Source organism: Chrysemys picta, chromosome 3 (genome assembly GCF_011386835.1).
Source record: "Chrysemys picta bellii isolate R12L10 chromosome 3, ASM1138683v2, whole genome shotgun sequence".
NCBI classification, from domain to species: Eukaryota; Metazoa; Chordata; order Testudines; family Emydidae; genus Chrysemys; species Chrysemys picta.
This window is the reverse complement of record NC_088793.1, coordinates 103233458-103247447: the sequence shown is the minus strand read 5'-3', so window position 1 is coordinate 103247447 and position 13990 is coordinate 103233458. Positions and strand designations below refer to the sequence as shown.

General features: G+C 43.2%; 1 long non-coding RNA gene across 1 annotated transcript; it reads right to left on the bottom strand.

Moving 5' to 3' along the window:
* Positions 1-1730: 1730 nt before the first annotated feature.
* On the bottom strand, positions 1731-6643 carry LOC122173501 (uncharacterized). Its single transcript, XR_006173963.2, has 3 exons — positions 6305-6643; positions 3270-3464; positions 1731-2813 (listed from the first exon to the last, which is right to left on the bottom strand). It is a non-coding gene; the product is annotated as an uncharacterized LOC122173501 (long non-coding RNA).
* Positions 6644-13990: the final 7347 nt, after the last annotated feature.

Below are 13990 nucleotides of genomic sequence, written 5' to 3'. Positions count from 1 at the left end.
AATGCACCCAGCTGCACTGCCTTAGAACTCTGAGTGCCACAGCCCCTGATTGGCTGCTGGTTTAGCAGCCCTGCTTATAAGCCTGGCCCCCACAGCAGATCAGGGGTTGTTCAATGAGTTACTCACCTGCAGCTGTGCTTGCCCTTGCTCCAGTCCCTGCTTCCATTCCTTGCTCCTGGTTGTTCCAGTCTGCTTCCTTTCCCTGCTCCCCTCTGGCTTTGGGTGTGACCCCTGGCTCTGCCTCTGGCTTACAACTCTGGTTTACCAATACCTGGCTCTGGTGTTTGGCTTCTACCCCTCTGTTACTGACTGTTGGTTCATTTCCTGGACTCTGCTAATCCTGGACCCAGCTCTAACCGATAGGCTGAACTCTCATCTTCACCACTTGGCCTGACTGCCTATGGCCCAGTTGGCAAAACACTGTGACCATCCCTCTTTATTTTTAGCAACATCATTCCTCTATGTCAAAATCCCACATTATACTGTAAGCAGTCAGTGGGGGAAGGCAGGCTCCTCTATCTGCCCACTCCGGCTACCCTATTCAAACAACCCAGCTCTGGCTGATATGCCATTCATCCTGTTCTGTTTAGTGTCCGAGACACATGGCAAGTTATCATTGTGGCTTTCAGTTGGGCAAAGTTTGACTACTAAATATACTGAGGGCCATAGTAATCGTTACAAATGCTATCTTTTTCCTTGTACCATCCACATCACCTGTGCCATCTGACACCACTCTGCAGAATACAAGGAAACTGCTAAATTTTAGAATTGGAGTCTGGGGGTTATTCTTGTTTTTTAAGGCTGGTTGAAAAATGGGAATTATTTTCCCCACAAAAATTTCAAATGGAATGAAAACACTCTGAATCAAAATCAAGTTTTCATTTTGAATGTTTGTATTAAACTGAAATGAAAAATGTGTCATTTTGAGTTGACTCAAAATAAAATTGTAATTAAAAAAGGAGAATTTTGAACAATTTTTTTGTAAATTGTAAAATCATTTTCTGTTTAAAAATAAAACTGACAAAATTGTTGACCAGCTACTGTTTGTTTTTTCTGTGCCTACAAACCATGTTACTCCATAATGTACAGCTTTATCCAGGTTTGTATATATTTCATAGAAGTTATGGTGTATAATGCCAAACAAATTAGAAATTATTACATACTGGGTTAACGAAGAATACTGTATGCTCTTAGAATGGTTGGTAATACATGAGCTAATGCAGTCTATTGAATTGAATGAGACTTTACATGTTAACATAATGGATGTTTCTTCTGTAAAACCTCTATGAAAAGTCATTTACATATATCAAAGCTACTTTTCTAACATGAATAATTCAATCATCTGTGTTCATTTTTTGTTTTACATGCTAGAAACCCTTAGTCCAAGTTGTGAGTTATCTCTCAGGATTTCATTTAAAACACAGAACAGAAAGCTAAACTCGCTAAACTATACCTTCATTGATGCCCACACAACCCCACTGGAGTCAATGGTATCGTATGCTTGTACAAAAGAGTAGGAACAGATACTGGTTTGTTACGGGGGCGGCAGTTGGAAGACCTGAAAAACAAGCCAGAAAAAGGCCAACATGCTATCTTTCTTTTCCTTCTGTTGTTAAAAAAAAAAAAACACCACAGCTAATCTGATTTAAATTAAATTTATAAAACATATGCTCCTGGGCAGAAATCTTGTAAATCCAATTTGAGCCTAAAGCACATTTTTATGGCTGCAATATAATAAACCACTCGGAATAAGGATTCCATTGACATCACCTTACTTAGCGTAGTAGCACGAAAGGCCTTGCTACAATAAAGCTGCAGAGTATTGTTTGAATTCATCTGCCAGAACCAGTGGGGCCCCATTTTCATTTTGTTTGACATCACAGAAGGCCTGAATTACAAGGAATGAAATAGAGCAAAGAAATCATGATATAAAAATTATTCAAATGGTAAGATAGTAAAAGTCCCCAAGATAAAATACAGTTATGATGTGAACTCTGCTATATTGAATGTTTGGGCAGGGGCAGGGCGGGGAGGGGGAGAAAGAGAAAAAATCAAACACTTGTTCAGTGGTTCCTGTTCATCAATAGTTAATAGCCAAGGTGATCTAGGATGCACAGGACTTTATTAAAGGCTCAGTTTAGCAGATGTCTGCTAGCTTACAGAGAAGCCCACTTTGCAAAATAGGACAATCTGTTTAGTGGTTACACAACGTAAGTGTTACATGAAAATGCAGAAATGTTCAAGGGAGGACAATAGCCAGAAACAGGGAAAAAACCAGAGCAGAAGCTGGGCATTATCTGATGGTTATGCAAAGTGCACATTAAAGGACTAACCATTGGTACTCAGGATTGAAGTGAAATGATTACATAAATGTTTGCTCATACAAATGCCTCTGTGTCCTTTGTGTAGCTTGCCAGGTTATCAGATGACCTAATTCCTGCTTGCATCAAATCCAAGGAGTAGTTTACATTTCACATAATAGAAATATGCTGTTCATTGACATTGCAAGCTCTTTGTTCTGCCTACCTAGCAGAGGTATCCCTGATAGGATCGGGAGAGGCAGGGGAAGCTGTAGCCCTGCAGTGATGTTCAAGTAATAAAGTAATAGCCTATGATTGCTAGTCCCAAAATTAGAAGTGGGGCATCTGGCATAGCTTCAAGTATCAACAGGAGCAGCTTGAACATAAAAGCCTCATTGCTGCATTTGAAGTGTGGCAAATCTCTGTTTTGGCCTCATCACAACACCATAGTCAGGATGAATAATCCTTGCTGCATCCAAAAGGAGGGGGCTTCGTTTGAGCTTTGCTGTATGCCTATTGAAAATGAAAGCAAGGTGTTACTGTGATACTTTCTTGGGGCTCCCAGAATGGTACACCACTGTTACCCCTCGGCCTCAGCAAGAGAGAGCTTTGCTGGAACTAAGACAGTGTCTCAGCCCCCTGCTACACCCAATGTTGTCATCTCTCATGATTTTGTCATGAGTCTCATGATAATTATTGGTTTCTTTAAAGCCCCAGCTCCAGGAGTCAAGTGGATGGGTGATGATTTCAGCCATCATTCTTAAAGAAAAAATAAGTCTCTAGCCCTCGGGGCTGTGGGGAAAGCTTCAAAATGTGACCCCAGTGCACTCTAAAGGCTCAAAAAGCAGAAGGCAAATAAAAAGAACACCAAATATATATATTTTAAATAATCTCATGATTTTAAAGCCAATCTCGTGATTTTTAAACATTTGGGATTGGCAATATTACATACCAGTCTGTCCGACTCACCAGGAAACTCCTTGAGACCCTGCTTGTCTTCACTTTGCTTTGCAGGTAGCATTCAGTGAACCCCTAGAAGAGCATTCCTCTGCAGTATCCAGCATGCCCACAGAAATTCCCAAGTCTGCTGTCTCCAAAGAGACAGAATATGCACCAGCCCGCTGGCTCAGCTGAGCGTGCACACCTTCCATTAGTATAACAGCACTGGGATGGATTTATAATAAAACAAGAACAAGTTTATTAATAAAGAACAAAGATTTAAGTGATACTAAGCAGAGAGAAAAGAAACTAAAAATGGTTACAAATAAGACAAAACAAAAAAACATTTTCTAGCATCTAAAATGTAACAGATTTCAGTACCAGTGTCAGGCAATTTCTCACTATCATCATCTCTCAGCATCCTCAGCCGACACAGTTCGGGGTCCACCTGTCACAGACACCAAGAGCGCTGGCCCCTTATGTCTCTTAAGAGATGGATACCAAAATGGCTTTTTGCTTCTCTTTAAATTTCCTAAAACTCATTGTTTTGTCCTCAGAGTCAGAATGATCCCCTGGGGTTCAGACTCTAGTCATGCTGTTTGTTTTTCAGCAAGCTGGGGCCTTCTTTGTGCTGATTTGATCATTCTGTTTTCCATAGATGCAAATGTACATTCACTGTCTTTTACTTGAAATCAAGCCATGTTGTTTCCTCGTTTGCTTGTTAGCTTGATCATTCTTTTTGCCACATCTGCAAATGTATTAACTATTGCCTCTGGCTTACAGAGCTTGACCCCTAAAGACTGGCCACTATATGTTCCTTTATACAGGACAAACCTGTTTATCAGCTTTACTTGGACTGCTTGGTCTAAACATTTTTGTAATGTATTTCCAGAAGAACTATATAACTCTTTACATGCTACTGTACTTATATCACACAAGAATATTAATGACCCAAGTGTCACAAGTTTTCATATGATACCTTACTTTTATAGTACAATAATATTGTATACAATCAGTTGATTCAATTGCTTATTCTTTGTGGTTCAGACCTCCTGTTCTCCTCCTGGGGTGTCTGGACCCTGATTGTCATAATTACTGAGTAAGGGAAGATTCAAACCAGTAAAACTTCAAGGCACTTGGTGGATGGATAGTTAAAAACAGACACCTTGTAATAAGCCCATTCTTTTTTAACTGGTAGAACTGTATACTTAAAGGGCCCAGAATAAGCAGTGCTCTACTCAAGCCAGCCTTGTAAAATGCTACTCACTTGGGTGAGTGATTGTTTTTTCATGGGCAAGAAAAACTGTTGCTACCATTTGTATGATAATTTCTACAAGGTGGATGAATAGAATTTATGGTTGGACTTTTAAATGTTTGTGATGATTTACATAGCTAGCTTATGCAACTCCCTTGTACTTTAAAGGAAGAGGAAGTGAGACTAAAGACACATCTAGGCTACAGAGCCTTAGACGGTATAGTTATGCTAGCAGAGCCCATAGGGTCTCTCTGGAATGAGCCGTCCAGCCCAGGACCACGGATTTGTGCCATCTGGGCTTGCACTAGCATGCTGAAAATAGCTGTGTAGACATTACTTTGACATTGTGGCTTGGGCTCTCAAGCCTGGGGGGTGGGCCTGAGAGCCCGATCACCAGCCTATTCTGTAATGTCTACACCAGCGGTTCTCAAACTAGGGCCACCGCTTGTTCAGGGAAAGCCCCTGGCGGGCCGGGTTGATTTGTTTACCTGCTGCGTCTGCAGGTTCGGCCGATCGCAGCCGCAGGAAGCGGTGCAGGCTAAGGGATGTGCTGGCCGCCCTTTCTGCAGCCCCCATTGGCCTGGAGCGGCGAACTGCGGCCAGTGGGAGTCGTGATCGGCCCAACCTGCGGACGCGGCAGGTAAACAAACTCGCCCGGCCCACCAAGGGCTTTCCCTGAACAAGCGGCAGCCCTAGTTTGAGAACCACTGGTCTACACAACTATCTTTAGCGTGAGCCCCACTAGCATGAGTCTATAGAACTGGGCTGGGAGACTCACTCCCAGATGCAGTGTAGACATACCCCTTGTGTAAATGGAGAATAAGCCAGCAGAAGGAGTTCTTCTGCCAGCATAGCTATATCACCTCCACAAATAACGTTAGCTACACTGACTGAAACACTCTTCTGTCGGCTAATTGTGTCTCCACTGGTGTGTCTTTACTGGCATAACTAGATTGACTTGAGGGAAGATTTTTTTCTGACACTCCTAGTGGACATAGCTATGACAGCTAAATTTTGTAGACCTGGCCTAAGCAGTTAGGGCATAAGACAGGGGTCAAAAGAGGCAATCTCTTCTACTAGATATATTCTTTGCTAGTTTACCCCCTTAAAATGGCATCTTTTGTCTCAGTTAAGCAGAACCCAGCTCAGTGACATTAAACACCCTCCTGGTTTTGAATGATAAGAGTTAAATTTTCCAGAACTGACTCCAAGCTTGTTCCCTTAACATTTTGCAAGAAAGACAATACCTGTGCAATGCCCTTTATCCAGAACCAATGTAGATTACAAGATCAGTATATTCTCAAGCAATAGAGCCAACTGACTAACATGTGACAGGGAGTGTTGTCAGCCATGCAGGTGTTTGTAGTAGCCTCTTTGTAAACAATTTCTCTCATTTCTGTCATTCCAAATGGCTATGAAGTACAATTGAGGATGGGAAGATTAAAGTTAAGTAACATAAGAGAAGTGGAAAGACTCTGAGCACAGATCTTCTATAGGTACCTATACTGTTTCAGTGCTATTAAGGAAGATAGATTTATTAGTGCCCCCTGGATGAAATCCAAATAGTTCACTAGTGGAAGAGTTGGTCTGTTCTTTTTTTTCCTGATCATTGATCCAGAAAAAAATACTTGTATGATGGGAACTTTAACAATCCTTTGGGTGACAATTTAAAATTGACTCCAATCAGTAAAATGTCTCTGGTCCTCAACATTAGTTCTGATGGCTCCTCTGAGAATTTCTGGTACCGAGAGAAGTAACAAGCAATAAACAAAGAGTTCAGGCTGCTTCAGTTTCATTCAAGCAACTCTACCTCTTGCACTTTGTCTGGCTCTCCAAAATTTAACCTTCAATATGCAATTGTTTCACCTAGGATAGAAAAAGAAATTGAGATATTTTTATAGAAGAGTATATATATTTTTTTACTAATTTACTTGAAATTGCATTGAACTTTTCCTGAAGATATTATTGCCAGTGATAAGTGAAACTCAATAAATTCAGAGTTTGGGTTGAGTTCATACAAGCACCCAAAAGTTTGTAATCTATGCACAACTCCCAAAGGTGTAAAATTAGGCTGCAAGTCATGACAAGAAGCTTTCTCATGACGTTTCTGATTCTTCCTATTTCTGGTCAGTCCGGAAATACTATGTTAACAGCCATTCTCATCATATTTAGGCTATAATGGATGAAAATGAAAAAGAAATTGAACATTTTGAACTCTATAAAAGGTTCTTTTTATTTTATTTTCAACATATTTCTTTATTAAAATTTCCATAAAATACTTCAGCTTCGTAGCTCCTTCAAGTGTGGACAAAGCACATTGGTAAGCATTTCACAGCAGTGTCCGAAACCTTTATTTTGCAAAATTTTGCACTTTGCATAGCAATGAGCACAAGGTGTTTGAGGTTAAGCAGGTTTCAGAGTAGCAGCCGTGTTAGTCTGTATCCGCGAAAAGAACAGGAGTACTTGTGGCACCTTAGAGACTAACAAATTTATTAGAGCATAAGCTTTCGTGGACTACAGCCCACTTCTTCGGATGCATATATATGAGGTTAAGCATTTATACATGAAAGATTAAGCATTAGGCATAAATCCTCCATCATGACCAGGAATTCTTTCAAGCCTTCTCTTTTACTGTCTAGATCATAGGATAAAAAGAGGACAGGGTGTAGATGGAGACTGTCTCTCTGAGGAGGCTTAAGTGAGCAGACAAATGAGGCATTTAGCTACATGCTCCCTTCTTTGGCCTTACTTCTCCAAATAGGCAGAGTAGTGGCCATGCTCATTAAGGAACTGATCCAAAGTCTACTGAAGTTGGTGGAAAGACTCTCATTGGTTGCGTTTTGTGGATTTTGGAATAGTTCTTCCTCCAGGATTGGGTACCCCTGCATTCCCTGTCTTGCTCAGCACTTTTTAGCTTGTGTTTTAAGGGTACCACTCAGCACCTTCACTGTGCAGAACCAATCCCCAACCCGTTAATGTCTGAAAGCATCCGAAGTTCCTTCTGTGATATTGGAAAAACCCTTCAATTGAAATTATTGATTCATAAAACTTGCTATGCTTTAAAGAAGCCATCAAATAATCTCCTGCTATGCTAAAAAGCACAGCCTCAGATGGTGACTTTTATGAAAAATGTTCACTTAAAAGGCCTTTAATTCCACTATAAAGTGCTAAAATGTGCATATAGGTATTTTTGTAGCACAATGGGAATATATAAGCATGTTTAGTGCTGTAGTAGGATGTAAGACTTTTTGAGATCATGCCATTGTTTGATGGCTTCTTACAGCCACATAGAGTGTAAAGAGTTCCTGAAGTTTGGTGGGTGGTGGCAGGGGGGAAATTCCCAATTTTAAAAAATCCTGTTTTTTCTAAATTTGAATCTAGAAAAATTTCAAACAACTTTATAGATGGTCTAACAAATTTGTTAATTTGTCTAAATTGTCTAAAAAAATTTTATTTTTTCCATTAATAAAAAAATAATTTATTAATTCAAACATTTTCAAGCAGCTATACTATGAAAATGGCTAAAGAGCTGGTACTCAGGTCAAGATCTGGATCTATTAAATTCATACAGGGCTTGTGGTCTGGATGTAAGTCTGAATCGGGGCCACAATTCAGGTTCAATGGTACTGAAAACACACAAAGCTGTTCTTGTGAGATTTCAGTGCCAAATGACATCTTATATTTTGAATAGCAAAAGTGTTGTCAGATCATCTGTTTCATGGGATTTCTACCCTCTTGGGTGAGAATTTGGAAAGCAATCCCTTCTACTTCTGGATTTGACACAGCATTTGAGTCTGAATTTCCTCCCCAGAAATTAAAAGAGCTTGAGATGCCAAGTTCTAGTATTTGATAACCTGCAGAATATAAAACTATTTTGTCAGTATCAATTGTATAGTTACTCTGAAATATCACACTGTGGTAGGTTTATCACAATTTGAGATTCAATATTCAGATACATTTGAAATGTTCTTGCTTATTTCTGTTACTTTCATTTGTAATATAAATGTGATTTAATTAAATGGACTAAGTACTTTCAGTGGAAGCAATTTTCTAGTGTAATTGGATAGACTGATTATTTTTAAAAAAAAATCTACATTTTTAAAGTTCTTGGCATATGGAATTTTTCCATAGAACTCTTGCTATCATATCTGACACATGCTCAGAAAAGTTTGGTTTGAGTTTTGAGCAAAGATTCAAGTTAATTTTAATTTTATCCTGACAGGTTCACTTGTAGGTCTGAGATCCCCACACTGGTGAATGAACACCTTGAGAGTTACAGCATACCACCAGTTATCTGATAGGGTAGGCTCAGTGGGGAAAATCAGCACCAGTTAAACAATAGAGATAATCCACATTGTCAGTTGTGATTTAAGGTGTCTATTACCCCTTCTCTCAGGCCTTGGCTACACTTGCGAGTTACAGCGCTGTAAAGCTGCCCCCAGCGCTGTAACTCACTCCCCGTCCACACTGGCAAGGCATTTGCAGTGCTGTATCTCTGTGGCTGCAGCGCTGCATGTACTCCACCTCCCCGAGAGGAATAGCGTGTATTGCGCCAGCGCTGCGGCACCAGTGTGGCCGCCCAATGTGCTGTGACTAGTCTCCAGAAGTATTCGGCAGTATCCCACAATGCCTGTTCTAGCCACTCTAGTCATCAGTTCAAACTCTACTGCCCTGGCCTCAGGCAACCAACCATGTGACCCTCCCTTAAAATTCCCCGGGAATTTTAAAAATCCCCTTCCTCTTTGCTCAGCCCGGCGTGGTGTGGAGTGCTATCAGTGAATCTTTCCAGGTGACCATGCCTTCACGCGCCAAACGAGCCCCAGCATGGAGCAATGGCGAGTTGCTGGACCTCATCAGTGTTTGGGGGGAGGAAGCTGTCCAGTCCCAGCTGCGCTCCAGCCATAGGAACTACAATAGCTTCGGGAAGGTATCAAAGGAGATGATGGAAAGGGGCCATGACCGGGACGCCCTGCAGTGCAGGATTAAAGTGAAGGAGCTGCGGAGTGCCTACTGCAAAGCAAAGCCCGCGATGCAACTGGCCGCTCGGGTGCTCCCCCCGTGATCTGCTGATTCTACAAAGAGCTGGATGCGATACTTGGGGTTAACCCCACCTCCACTCCGAGCACCACCATGGACACTTCAGAGCCGGGGTGGGAGGAGGAGGAAAACGGGAGTGACGGTGGTGGGGCGGATGGAGACACCCCTGAATCCCTGGAGTCATGCAGCTAGGAGCTCTTCTCGAGCCAGGAGGAAGGTAGCCAGTCGCAGTGGCCGGTACTTGGTGGAGGACAAACAGAAGAGTAGGTTCCCAGTAAGCGGTTTTCTTTTTCGGGAAGGAATTTTTTCGGTGCAGGCTCTTCGGGAGAGGAGGGTTATGCGTGCATGCCTAGATGTGGAATAGTGCATTGATGTGGATTATCACATCGCGGTAATCGGCCTTGGTAATCTCTTCGAATGTCTCATCCAGAACGTGTGCAATGCGCTTGCGCAGGTTTATCGGGAGAGCCACCGTGGTCCTTGTCCCAGCCAGGCTAACGTGTCCATGTTACTGTACCACGAGGGGCAGGGGGACCATTGCTGCACACAGGGAAGCTGCATATGGGCCAGGGCGGAAGCCGCATTGCCGTAGAAGACCCTCCCTTGCTTCCCAGGTCACCCTCAGCAGCGAGATATCATCCAGGACAAACGCCTGTGGAAAATGTTGGGACAGTGTTCAGTGTAGGTGCCCCCTGCAGCTGTTGGCTGTCCCCAAGGCACAGAAACCCAGAGGACAGTACAGCCCTGAAACAATCAGTTCCCCTTACTCACCATTTTGAGGCTCCCGTGGGTTATGTACGCTCTGTTTGGGACGGGAAAATTATGCTATTGTGTAGACCCTGTGTGTGCCCTCCTTAAGTGCGGGGGAAATCATTAATCTGTCTGCTATAAACAATGCTGCCTCTGTTAAATGTTGCGTTTTGCCTATACAGCTGCAATAACCTTGAGACCTCAGCCGTCCCTCTTATCGCCTGCTCGGAGACTGCAAAGACTCAGGTAGAGACCGCAAAAAAGCAAAGAAGACATGCTGCAAGAAGTGATGCGGCAATCTATTAAAGAGAATGAAAAAGCACAGAACTGGAGGGAGAGAGAAAGCAGGATCCGCCAGGAAAACGCAGCGCACCGGCGGCAAAGCATGGAGTGCCGCCAGCAAAGCACGGATCGGCTCATAAGCATCTTGGAGCGCCAAGCAGACGCTATCCAGGAGCTTGTAGCCATGCAGAAGGAGCAGTACCGCAAACGCCCCCCTCCTACAGCCCTTGTCCCAAAATTCTTTTCCTTGTGCCCCACTGTTACCTCCAACCCACTTTCCCCAGCTTCCAAGTTCTTCATGCCACCAGCTGTCTCCAACACCAGTATCTTCACCACCCAGCCCTGAAAACCACGACCCTTACCCTTTGCACTCAACCCCCATCACCATGCAGTATAGCTATCCTGAAGTCAGCACTCACTGCACAGCACACCAGACAGGACATATGCAAATCTGTGATTTTACCGTTCCCCACTCCATCCCCTTGACTTTTCTGATTCCCAAGCAGTTGTGTTTCTTTTCAATAAATAAATTTTCTTTTCAATAAATGGATTTTATGGCTTTGAAAACATTATTAATACATAAAGTAAAAGATTCCTTAGCCCAGGAAATAAACAGGCACTGCAAATCTGCTTAGCAAACACTGATTCCTCAAGATTGGAACTACTGCACTTCACTCCCGTGCAGGGCACCAGATATCACTGCTGGTTTTCAGCCTCAAATTGCTCCCTCAAGGCATCCCTAATCCTTGCAGCACCGCGCTGGGCCCCTGTAATAGCCCTGCTCTCTGGCTGTGCAAATTCAGCCTCCAGGTGTTCAACCTCAGAGGTCCATGCCTGAGTGAAGCTTTCACCCTTCCCTTCACAAATATTATGGAGGGTACAGCACGCAGATATAACCGTAGGGATGCTGTGTTTGGCCAAGTCCAGCTTCCTATACAGAGATCGCCAGTGGCCCTTTAAATGGCCAAAGGCACACTCCACAGTCATTCAGCACCGGTTCAGCCTGTAGTTGAACCATTCCTTGCTGCTGTCAAGGCTCCCTGTGTAGGGTTTCATGAGCCATGGCATTAGCGGGTAAGCGGGGTCTCCAAGGATCACAATGGGCATTTCAACTTCCCCTACTGTGATCTTCTGCTCTGGGGAAAAAAAAATAATAATAATAATGGAGATATCCCATCTCCTAGAACTGGAAGGGACCTTGAAAGGTCATCGAGTCCAGCCCCCTGCCTTCACTAACAGGACCAAGTACTGATTTTTGCCCCAGATCCCTAAGTGGCCCCCTCAAGGATTGAACTCACAACCCTGGGTTTAGCAGGCCAATGCTCAAACCACTGAGCTATCCCTCCCCCCTAAAGTCCCGGCCTGCAGCTTCCTGAACAGCCAAGTGTTCCGAAAGATGTGTGCGTCATGCACCTTTCCTAGCCAGCCTGTGTTAATGTCAATGAAACGCCCACGGTGATCCACAAGTGCCTGGAGAACCATAGAGAAATACCCCTTCCGATTAATGTAGTCGGATGCTAGGTGGGGTGGTGCCAGAATAGGAATGTGCGTCCCATCTATCGCCCCTCCACAGTTAGGGAACCCCATTTGTGCAAATGGTCGACTTTCCCACTCCAAACTGGTTTGCGACCGACCGGTAGCTGTCTGGAGTTGCCAGCTTCCAGATTGCAATAGCCACCTGCTTCTCCACTGGCAGGGCAGCTCTCAATCTCATGTGCTTGCACTGCAGGGTGGGGGCAAGCTCCTCACACAGTCCCACGAAAGTGGCTTTTCTCATCCGAAAGTTCTGCAGCCACTGCTCGTCATCCCAGACTTCCATGACGATGTGATCCCACCACTCAGTGCTTGTTTCTCGAGCCCAAAAGCGGAGTTCCACAGTGCTGAGCATGTCCGTGAATGCCACAAGCAATTTCATATCGTACGCGTTACGCGGCTCGATTGCATCGTCAGACTCCTCACTCTCACTGTCACTTTGGATCTTAAGGAATAGTTCGACAGCCAAACGTGACGTGCTGGCGAGACTCGTCAGCATACGCCTCAGCAGTTCGGACTCCATTTCCCACAGACAGATCGCACTGCACAGAAACCATTGAAAGATGGCGCCAAAGGTGAACGGAAACAAAGGGATTTCTGGGATGCGAAGCGATGCATCACGGGGCATTGGGACAGGACCCAGAATCCCCCGCACCTATGCCCCCTTCCCACAACCCATGGCGCCAGAATGGGAAGAGCTGCTCTATGGGATAGCTGCCCATAATGCACCGCTCCCAATGGCACAGCAATTGCTGCAAATGTGGCCACAACAGTGCGCTGGCAGCTGTCAATGTGGACAGACTGCAGCACTTTCCCTACTCAGCTGTACGAAGACAGGTTTAACTCACAGCGCTGTACAGCTGCAAGTGTAGCCAAGGCCTCAGAATGCAAAGCTCCCACAAACTCCAATAACTGTAGTTACACACACACAGTTGTGCCCAAAGATACACACATTTAGAGAAGAAATTATCTCTCCTTAATGTTTATTTAGGGTCTGATCCTGTTTCCAGGGCAAGACATTGACAAAACTACCATTAATTTTCATGGTGCAGGATCAACTCTTTTTGGTGGAGCAATGTCTGGTTCATTTTCAGCAGCATGGTTAAAAGAGGCATGGTTTGTAGTGGAAAGACAGGTATCATACCTAATTTGGTCACAAGTGGTACAACAGAGAGGATCTATACTGGACAAACTTACTTTATTTTCTCACCAATGACAGAATGACAAATAGTATGCCTTGTTATATGTCACTTGCATCTTCAATGTTCAATAGAACTGGGAGAAATTTTTCAGCCAAATTTTTTTTGACAAAATATACAGAATCAGGTACATTAAAACATCTCACAAATTTGTGTTGAATTCACCAAATTGTGTTGATTCAATAAAAAATGAAAATATATCTTTGAGAAAAGCAAACATTTCATTTTGACATTTTTGAAACAAATTTGTTTGACATTTTTAAAATTTACTTCAATTTTATTTAAAAAAAATTTAAAAACTTAAAACTAAGCATTTAATTTTTTTTCTCAGAGTACAGACAGTGAACGGAAAAATCATGTATTCATACCGCTCTAGTCCTGAACTGACTATATTATCACCTTCCTCACTCCACTCGCTATCCATCTGCGTCCTGATGAGATATGGATGCCTAGCCAGTGCTAATCTTTAAATCTCTGTTATTTAGTAACTAGTTTTATGTCACAGGAATCTAATGTCTTTAAGACATCTCAAGCAAAGGGTAAATGAAGTTTTGTATCCCATGTACTTTGAGCCTCTTTGCTGTACGTCACACACCATTGTGCACTGTTGGACATTCGACCACCTGGGACAAAAAGTCAGGTCTCATGACTTGCAAAAAATAATGGAAAATTACAAATGTGCTCTCACAAAAATG